General features: G+C 38.8%; 1 pseudogene; it reads left to right on the plus strand.

The window, feature by feature from the left end:
- The first annotated feature begins 2,411 nt into the window (after positions 1-2,411).
- Positions 2,412-5,308, plus strand: LOC136463113 (uncharacterized; annotated as a pseudogene).
- The last annotated feature ends 5,490 nt before the right edge of the window (positions 5,309-10,798 follow it).

Consider the following 10,798-nt stretch of genomic DNA (forward strand, 5'->3'; position numbering starts at 1 on the left):
GTCTAACCTCATGGGTTGAGAACATGCACGTGCTTTATATGTAATATATAATATTAAAACATAACACTTGCTATAGGTCTACATTTTGATATCTGAATAAATTTAAACATAATTTTTAGTGACCTCATAATTGTAAAGTTCTAGTAAGTACGTTCCTGCAATCATTAGTTTGTTTCCAGTATTTTTCTTGGAAAAAAGAAATGACATGGAAGAACCTTACCTGAAAATAAGTGCAAAAAAGTTCAAAAACCTTACTGTATTGGACACTCGAAACCAGGATGCATACTGTCCAAGCAAACCATTCTACACTGGGCTACTGCTAGGATGTTCGACATGGTAAGAATATATTTATTTATTTTGAATCAAATGGAATATTATCCAGAGCCCGAAATCAGGACGATGAAAAGGCGGCAGACTAGCGATATAGTTTTAGCGCGAAACGAAGCCTAATCTCCCACGGCCGCACCTAAAAACGCCGCATATCCCGTAAATCTCTCCTCCACGTTCCCAAACGAACCGTCTCAGGTTTTATCGTCGCCCACTCCAATTGAATCGAAGGGTGATCATAGGGTGTGCAGCTGGTTGCCAAGACCCTCCTGCAGGAGGGGCGAAGCACATCTCGTTCCGCCCGCCGACACCAAGCACCTGTGGATTAAATCAATCAGCATCTGTGCCACCACACATCTGATCTTCTTCTTAAGGTACAATGCGAACACCTTTGCTGTCCTCTTTTGTGCCTTATGCTCCATGGTCAAGAACCCTACTGTTGTTCTTTGGATATTAATGATAGCTCTTTTTATTATGTTTTGTATTCAATCTGCGAATCTGCATTCATCTTTGTTTGACTATTGCTGCCTTGTTATTGGGGTTCAGTTAATTAATTGTGTTCTGAGATGGGCTGGACGGTTGGTGCTACACTAATAAGATGGAAAGTGAATTACTTGTGTAGACTGAACTGAATAGGAAGGGTAGAATCTGAGTGGAAGGAGTAGTTCTAATTATGCTATCTTGTTTGTGTATATTTCATAGTTGACAAGAGCAATGTCTAGACTGCTATCTTGTTAACATTCTGCTGTGTTCAATATTTAGTGTTCTGTGTGAAGCATGTCCTAATTTTTCTGAATATTGGTATGAACTGTGGATTCTGAATATGTGGTACTTTAGATGTACAATCTGATCATTAAGAATTAGGGAAATCTCAGGAGTTAGGTGGATCATCCTTATATTGTAGTGTTTGTCCTGCATCATTGATAATTGATTTTCTATACTGGTTATTTCTCACTACATATTTCTCTCTCGAATTAATTTTTTTGCTGCTCCAATCATCTTCTCTTTTAGTGTGCTGGTGTGCTAAGGTGCGGGTGACTGGAGATTGGGCGGGTGACCAGTGTTGGCGTGAACGCAAACTCAGAGAACTTAAGGTCTCGTTCTACTATTCATCTCTCTCCCTCCATCCCTTCTCTGTGTGCAGCGGATTATTTTTCTTGTGGCACTACAATTATTTATGTGTGGGTGGAAAGCTGACTGCTTTGACACTATCTGAACCATGCATATATGAAAGTAACTTTATTTTTTTCCTAAAGTGTGAATTCTAATATTTAGGTAGGTACTGTTCCATGGGTGAGGATCATAGTTGGATGTACAATGAGCGGAAAGGTAGCTTGTTTAGTCCAGTTTGGAAAGCTGGTTTGGACACCTTTCTGGACCATGCCTTTTCATTACCTGAAGCTGCTAAAGATGGGAGATCTAAGTGTCCATGTACTAAGTGTGATTGTCGCCACAAGAGGAAAAGGGATGAAATGGAGATGCATTTATGCCGCAATGGTTTCCAGTTGGGGTATGAGAGATGGACTAGGCATGGGGAGTCTGATGTAAATGATCAAGCAGACAATGAATATGTAGGTAGCTCAATAGGATGAGTGAAATGCTATTTTATGCTATTGGAGCCGAAGGTGTCCGTCAGAGTGAGGAGCCAACTCAAGCAGCAAAGGAGTTATATGAGCTGCTAGAGGAAGTAGATAAACCACTACATGACAAGACGACTCACTCCCGCCTATCCATTGTAGCATGACTTATGATCATAAAAACACAATATAATCTTTCTGAAAGCCAGTTACAATGAAATAATGAATCTTTTACATGAAGTTATTGGAGATGAGGCTGCCAAGGATGTCCCTAAAAACTTTTATAGGTCTAAGAAGTTTGTGCATAGCCTAGGAATGCCTTATGTGAAGATTGATGCATGCCCCAATGGATGCATGATATATTACAAAACTAACAAAGATAAAGAAAGTTGCTCTATCTGTGGTGAATCTCGGTATGAGGAGCCAACTAGAGGAAAGAAATCTAGGAAAGTACCAAAAAAAGTTTTGCGTTACCTTCCAATTACTCAAAGGCTACAACGCCTGTACATGTCACAGAACATGGCAAAGCACATGGGATATCATGCACAACCCCACAACAATGATAATGTTATGGCTCACCCTTCGGATGGAGAAGCTTGGATGGAATTTAACAAGTTGTATCCAAATTTTGCCAAAGAGGTTAGGAACGTGCGTCTTGGTTTGGTAACTGATGGTTTTACACCTTTTAGTGCTCATGCTACCCCATACTCTTGTTGGCCTGTCTTTGTTGTTCCGTATAACCTCCCTCCTGAAATGTGCACTAGAAAGAGCAACATCATCCTTGCACTCGTTATTCCTGGTCGTGAACACCCGGGGAAGAACTTCAACGTATACATGGAACCACTAGTTGATGAGCTCTTGGATTTATGGGAAAAAGGTTATCTTACTTACGACTGTTATAGAATGGAAAACTTCACCATGAAGGCAATTGTGTTGTGGACCATTCATGATTTTCCTGGATATGGCTTAGTAGCGTGCTAGAGCACACATGGAAAGCTAGCTTGTCCAATTTGTGGGTCTGACATTAAGACATTTAATTTGAAGCATGGGCACAAACCTTGCTGGTTTGATTGTCATAGGAGATTTCTTCCAGCTAGCCATGCATTCCGCAAAAGTGTGAAGTGTTTTTCGAAAGAAAACTAGAATTACAGATCCTCCACCAAAGCACCTAACTGGTGCTGAGATATTGGAACAGTTAAATAATCTAACTCTTGATAGCAAAGGTAACAATAAATATAAAGGGTTTGGGAAGTCGCACAATTGGACAGATATTAGTTGTTTGTGGCGATTGCCATACTGGAAAAAGTTGCTTCTCCGACATAACATTGATCTCATGCACAATGAGAAAAATGTTGCAGAGGCACTATTAGGCACAACTCTAGATATCTCAGATAAAACTAAGGACAATATTAAAGCACGTCTTGACATGGCTATGCTTTGTGATCGCCCAACTTTTGATTTGATTAAGAAGCCCAATGGCACATGGACAAAACCGAGGGGAAAATATTGTGTTAGTAAGGATGATAGATTGGTTATCTTCAAGTGGTTCAAGCAACTAAAGTTCCCAGATCGCTTTGCTGCTAATTTAAGTAAATCTGTAAAGTTGGATAAGCAGAAATTTATTGGTATAAAAAGCCATGACTTACACATAATCATCGAGCGCCTACTGCCAGTTGCACTTAGGGGTTTCATCCCTGAGAAGGAATGGAAGGATATATCAGAACTAGTGTTTTTTTATCGACAAATATGTGCCAAAGAAATTGATCGAGAGAGAATGCGTGAACTTGAGAAGGAGATTCCAGTTCTTCTATGCAAGCTAGAGAAAATGTTCCCACCAGGGTTCTTTAATGTAATGCAACATCTAATTGTGCATCTTCCATATGAGGCAAGGGTTGGCGGACCTGTGGCATTTCGCTGGATGTACCAACATGAGAGGTAATTATTATTTTTTCTAAATAAGTTAGTTCAGCTCGATTCAAATTTTTTTGTTATTATATCACTAAACATTGTAGTAATATTTTGCTAGGTACATGCATGACCTGGGCCTGAAAGTGCAGAACAAAGCTAGAGTTGAGGGTTCTATTGTAGAGGATGAGATTGTGAAAGAGATAACTGACTTTTTTTCTGGATATTTTGCTGACCATGTTCGTACTAGATGGAAAAAGGTTGATAGATACAACAGTAGGGGAACACACGTGAAGAATGATGGCTGCACTTTAGATGCTTTCCAATATCAAGGCACCCTTCATGGTAGGGGCATGCCTCGTGACCTCTCAGAACAAGAATTGAATGCAGCGAGGCTGTATATTTTGACCAATTGCTCTGTTGTTGATCGTTATCAAGAGTAAACGATGCAAATAACAATTTTTAACTGTTCTAGCAGAGGTTCTATAACTTGTATATATTTGTAGGGCATTTATGGAACAGAAGCGTGCTAATAACCCCAGGTTGTCAGTGGAGGTCCTTGACAAAATGATGATAGATGAATTTGTGGATTGGTTTAAGAAAACTGTAAGGACATATTACCTTAGCCGTATTTCATGAACACATGTATATATATATTCTAACAGACTTATTTATTTTTATAGTGTAGAAAGGATACCGATGCAGATGAAGACTTGTGGAATTTAGCCAATGGATGCAAATCTAGAGTACTATCATATAGCTCGTATGATGTTAATGGCTATAGGTTCAGGTCAGAGCGATATGAAAACTCCCGTGCAAAGCTGACCACAGTGAACACAGGGGTTTGTTTGACATCATTCACCTCAGATGATCAACAACTTGACTATTATGGTGTAGTCGAGGACATTATCAAACTTTCTTTTAATGCTGGTAGAAAAATTGAAATGGTTCTCTTATAGTGCCACTGGTTTGATCCAATTTCTGGTCTTAGATCTGAACCAAAATTAGGTTTGGTGGACGTCAAGCCATCTTCAAGGCTGGTGAATTTTGAACCCTTTGCCATGGCTCACCAAGCCACACTAGTATACTACTTGCAGTACCCATCTCTAAGGCATGATTTGTGTGATTGGTCTGTTGTTTACAAGATCCAACCAAGGACCTTAACCAACCTTGACACAGTAGATGCACATGAGCCACCTATTACAGATGTATTTTTCCAAGAAGATGAGCTGCAGGGAAGCTTCTCCATTGATGTTGATGGCTTGTTTGATGATGTAACTGTGTCTTCAGAGGCCTTGGATGATGTCCTTGATCCCCAAGATATTGAAACTATAGATAAGCAAAACAGCACTGAGGATCCATTGGATGACATTTCTTATCATGGGAGTAGTAGTGACGAAGAGCAACAAATAGTTGAAGAAAATAGCGACTTGGAAGACATTGACGAGGATGAGGAAACCACGGATGATTCCTTAGAATTTGATTATGATGATTATTGAATCCTTATTTTTAATATGTACATTAGTATCTTATTATTTAGCTTTCATATTGAACTAGAAATATGTCTTCCCAATCTGAAATATTGTGCATCCTTGTTTGACTGATGATTTACTTCACTTATTTTACTTGTGTATCCCCTAATTTTATTGGTGCCTACTCGTTCTGTTTAATAAACATTTTATGCAACTATACTTATTGCCATGTATGAAGCAGGATGAGTGGCTGCTTGAAGCACAGACATGTGTCATCATCAAGGTCAGTGCGTTCCACATCAGCTGCTGCAAGAGAAAATAATGGATTGGCTTCAGCAAGTCAGCAAGCTATTGAGAAAAAAAATACTCGATCAAGGACTGATAGCGGTGAAAGACTTCAGAAAGAGAAAGACCCACGATCAAGGCTATTGGAGAGTAAGTAACATTGTAGCTGCTTTAATTTGTATAATTAGGTGTCCATATTATATCTATCGCTTGTGTATTAACATAGACTATTGTCTCAGTATTTTGTGTTCAAGTGTTCATTGTTCAAATTAATTTTTAGCAAGTACAGTTTGTCCATGATAGAGAACAATGTCATGTCATTAGTGCACTAGCTTGCTTGTAGATAGTTGGATGCACCAGCATATTTATTTAAAGAGCTTGCAAAGACTAAATAAAGAATGTTGTATTTTTAACTTTGCACATTTCTGTAAGGTAGGAGTTTTCAGTACTGACCGGTTCCATGATGTTTTGCTTACTTTAATCATTTCACTTATGTATTTTATATCTTTTATCCCTATATGATGATGTCATTTGATTTAATATAAAATTATCAGGCACTGGGAAGTGCATCCTTATCAAAGTTCTCGCAAACCCCCAATAGTAATTGGCGCTCTAGTTCACGAGATGTATCCTGATTTTGTTGATACAATAAATGGGATGAAGCCAGTGCTAACATGGGAAGATTTCAAGAAGACTACCATAGCTGGGGTATCAACTGATAAGAGAGTATTGGAAGAGTTCTGGGTATGTGCTACATGTGCATAATAACTACTAGCTTACTAACTAGCTTTGCTATTGTTTGAAAGTTATCTCAACTGCAACTTACTATAAATAATATGGTAGTGGCGTTTCAAGTGTCTTCTAGAAGATAGAGCTGAGGCAGATGCTATTTTGGAGTTAAAATTTAAAAACATGGTGCCTAAGATGTTGAGTGAAGAGAAGCGGGCTATCACAAATAAACTATATAAGGATGGTAATGTGCCCCCAGAAGATGTAGATGAATATGGAAATCGTTGGCCAACAAAAGAAGCACTTATATCTGTTAAACCAAGAGACTTTACAACCAATGAAGGTTGGGCTTTGCTATGTGAGCACTGGAGTACATCAAAATTTAGAAAGTCATCCTTAAAGGCAAAGCAAAATCGCCTAGCTCGAGATAATAATGTATGCCATCGCAGTGGCTCAAGAAGCTTACCAGCAACACGCCAATGGCTGGTAAGAACCCAAACCAAAAAGTTGTGACTTCATAAACTACTGATGTACAATGTTCAATACATGTCAAAGCATACTTACACTTTAATTGCAGGCACTAAAAACTGGCGTTGACTCTGGAATTGGTGGTGCTTGGCTGCTGAATTGAATCCAGGGACAAATGATGGCAGGTTGTGCAACCAGAATGCTGCTGATAAATGGGTAAGTGTTGGATTATTTAGCTGATAGCTCTTGTAGTTGTCTTGTTACTGATCCTCAGCTTTTCTATGTTTTTTTGGAAAAGGCACAGTATGAGGAAGGAAGGAAAAAATGCATGGCACGAATTGGAAAATTGAGCATCCTGAATTAGATGCAAGTGTCATTTATGAGTGTGCAGGTAGAATGCCACATGGTAAGCTAGGAATTGGTGATGGAGCAATTAGTATTGCTGAGAAGGAAGCAATCAAGATAAGGAAAAGAAGTGCACAACCATATGTTTCTGCTAAAGAGAAGCGACTTGAAAGGGAAAATTTGTTGTTGAGAAAAGAATATAGCAACCTTGAACATGTTGTGCGGGTAATTATTGTTAGAATAAATATATGCGTACAAATAAATACCTATGGCTAACCATGAAGTTTTAACAGGCACTTGTTGCTAAACAAAGAATGGACTTTGATGCATTAGCTCAGGAAACTGCAACTAACTTGGTAAGTTTACCAGCTACCTCACAGAGCACAAATTATTACAATGAACTCAAGCATCACTCTAGTTGATTCAGATTTGAATTTTATTTTTCCCACCTCAATTCATTGCAAAACTGACCTTCAAAGTATAAACTAATATATGCATGACATGCAGCCTACTTCTGAATCTAAGGTTGCATTCGCTAGAGAGCATGAGAAAATTGTTCCTAGTGCATCTGATCATGTAAGTATTAAGTGTGTTCCAAACGTATCCGTGCCATACCTGAAATTATTACAAAATCTATCTTATATATATTCAAGCTGGTCCATATGCTTATAAAAATAATTTTATAACTTCTGTAGGATAACATTAGTGGAGCAGACTATAGTGGTGAGGAAAATATTGGTGGAGCAGACTATAGTGGTGAGGAAAATGAAGATGACATCTATGATTATGATGATAAAGGATACCATTCCCAAGATGATGGCCAAAATTACGAGAACAATGGTGAAGACTTTTTCGATGATGATGCTTCCTGGTGATGAGAAGAGATTATATGCAACATATGCAGTGTGGCACTTTTAAGTAGTTTTTCTTATGCCTTGTGAACAGCAGAGCAGTATCTTAGTCAAGTATTTTAATTTGAACATTAATTTATGTAATGTTGAAGAATGTTCTTAGAAACTTTTAGAATGTCTAGACCGTACCTTTCAATATTAAAGAGTTGGTTATGAAATGTCATGAATTGTGAATGTTCAACATTTGTAATTGATCTTCCTGGTTAAATATATTAATTATTTACGGCTATAAAAAATATCCCAAGCAATATCGGATGATGGATTATAATAAAACAGCTTCATCTCTATATTGCCGATGGTTTAATAGTTTTAGCCGGTGGGAAACCAAAACCTTCACATATATATTCTACCAAGAGTATTTAATTCTAGACGGTTAATAAACATCGTTGCTAATATGTTTCCCCGATGGGTTTCAAAAAACTATCAAGCAACAAATCCCCGACTGGATATGTTTCCCGATGGGTTTAAAAAACTATCAAGCAACAAATCCCCGACCGGGAAACCCTCGGTAATTCATGTCGGACCAAAGGCCGAATGACATGTTTACCAACTAATTGCCGAGCATCAACCGTCGGAAACATACAGTCAGCCATACAATAACTGACTACCGATCGGTAAAAGTGGGAATGCCCGACCATGGATGCCCGACAGGAGCTTCCCGACGGTATACGCTCGGCAATTGTACTTCCTGACGTTACAAATTAATGGCCGACGGTTTAATAACCGTCAGTCATTCTTGGTGTGTGGTAGAACCGACCAATTTATAAGAACACAAGTACAATGGTAGCCCGCAAGTGGTTGCACTATCATACTTGAGCCCATATAAACCCGGTAGTCTATCGAGTACCACGACGGGTCTCGATAAACAATCCACAACAACCAAGATTGTACATGATTCAACATACATATCACATATTACATAAAGTTCGCAGATACATTTCCATCATCAGAGTATGAAACAAAGTTATTACAAACCAAGTTTGATAGATAACAGCGGAAGCAAATTAAGTTTGAAAGTAGCATTTGTCAACATAGTTTAATACAGTGCCAACATACGATCATAGTCCACAAAAGCATGTAGAGAGATTAATAAAGAAGCCTGCCCCAGGCTTACTCCTCATCCACAGCGGGATAGAAGCAACTCTTGCAATACCCATGATAAACTGTGCCATCTGCAATAATGGGAATAAAACCCTGAGTACAAGAAAGTACTTAGCTAGACTTACCCATCATAAACTAGAAATAAATTGACTCCAAGGATTATGCAAGGCTGTATAAGTGGAGGTAGCTTGACAACATTTGCATAAAAAGCGATTAACTTAGTTATACAATTATAATTCCGTTATCAAGTTATTTATAACTATCCATCTCTAAATTAGCAACTATCCTGTGCCAAACATGTGGTATATCATTTTAAGAGCATGCAATAGTAACCATAGCAGGTATAGTAATTCCATGTTTATCCAAACCATCATATTCCATAATATAATTACTACGATATTGGGGCTAGCCAAGTTTCTCACTATCCGGGAGAGATGGCGATTCGAATCGATTTCAACTAGCTGGGAATTTATTCCTAACACAAACCTAGGCGGACCAGATCAATGGTCACCTTAGGTCACCTTTGGTACAACTCAAGTCCACATGTCGTGGGTTCGCCCAGCGCTGCATAATTAGGGACAACCAACTGCCAGGACGTTCAGGACTATCCTGCCCTTGGGCTCATGTCTGGCTTCCCCGCACATCCTTACTACCATCCAGAGTGCGCACTCTTATAGAGCGGGGCCTGGCCTGAGTTGAGCTACTCGGCTTCGCGGTCGGAATGAGTTATCCGGCCAGCTAAGTGATAGGCATACGTTCAATCTTGTCAGAAGTGCCAACAACGGTATGGTCCTTAATCGGCACAGATAGAATTACATGAGTCAACCAACCATAGACTCCGTCTGGCCTCAATTTACATTACCCCATGGTTCTTTTCCACGATAGCAAATATAGCCAACCGTGCTTTGGTATCCACCTATATCTCGCAGATGATAGGAAATCACCCAACTTCTACCGATCTAAGCATGGCTAAGCATATATTCGATCCTGGACCTACATAGGGTTAAAGGAGTATTTCTGGATAAGGAAATCATATGAAACAAGTGGTTCCAATCAACTCTTATAATCTAATGCATCAACCATAAAGGACTCGAGTAGTATTTTGTAAAACACTGAGAGACTTAGAATGCTCCGGGGCTTGCCTTTCAGAAAGGAAGTGGGGCGGTGGTCAAGGCACTCCGGAAGCTCTTCTAGGGTCTGCTCCTCGCCTTCGGGAGCTACAGCTTGAGGAATCTCCTACTAGTCCCCTTCCTCTCCTTTGTTGAACTCCAGCAACGTTATCTACTCTGTCGATCCTAGATGCATGAATATGGCATAAGATATTACGAATGCATATATGCTGACAAGTATAGTATGATGACACATGATGAATGCATTCATGCAAGTATTCTTAATAGCATGGTGTTAAAGTAATAACAAGTGCATCACATTTTACTGAGTATGTGCATATCTCTTCTTGATTACTTAATCAAACACTTCAACAATTCATTTACTATACTATAAAACAGCAGCTACTTGTTTTACTCATAACTAAAGTTCTACTTATACAAATGCTATGATCTTGGACTTTATGGAAATCTTATAAAATGGTCTACAACTTTCTTTTAATAATCTTACTATGATTCAAGAGTTATATAGGGCAAACAAATCGTTCAATAAAATCTGTCCAGAAAGTAAA

The sequence above is a fragment of the Miscanthus floridulus genome, chromosome 7 (assembly GCF_019320115.1).
Source record: "Miscanthus floridulus cultivar M001 chromosome 7, ASM1932011v1, whole genome shotgun sequence".
NCBI classification, from domain to species: Eukaryota; Viridiplantae; Streptophyta; class Magnoliopsida; order Poales; family Poaceae; genus Miscanthus; species Miscanthus floridulus.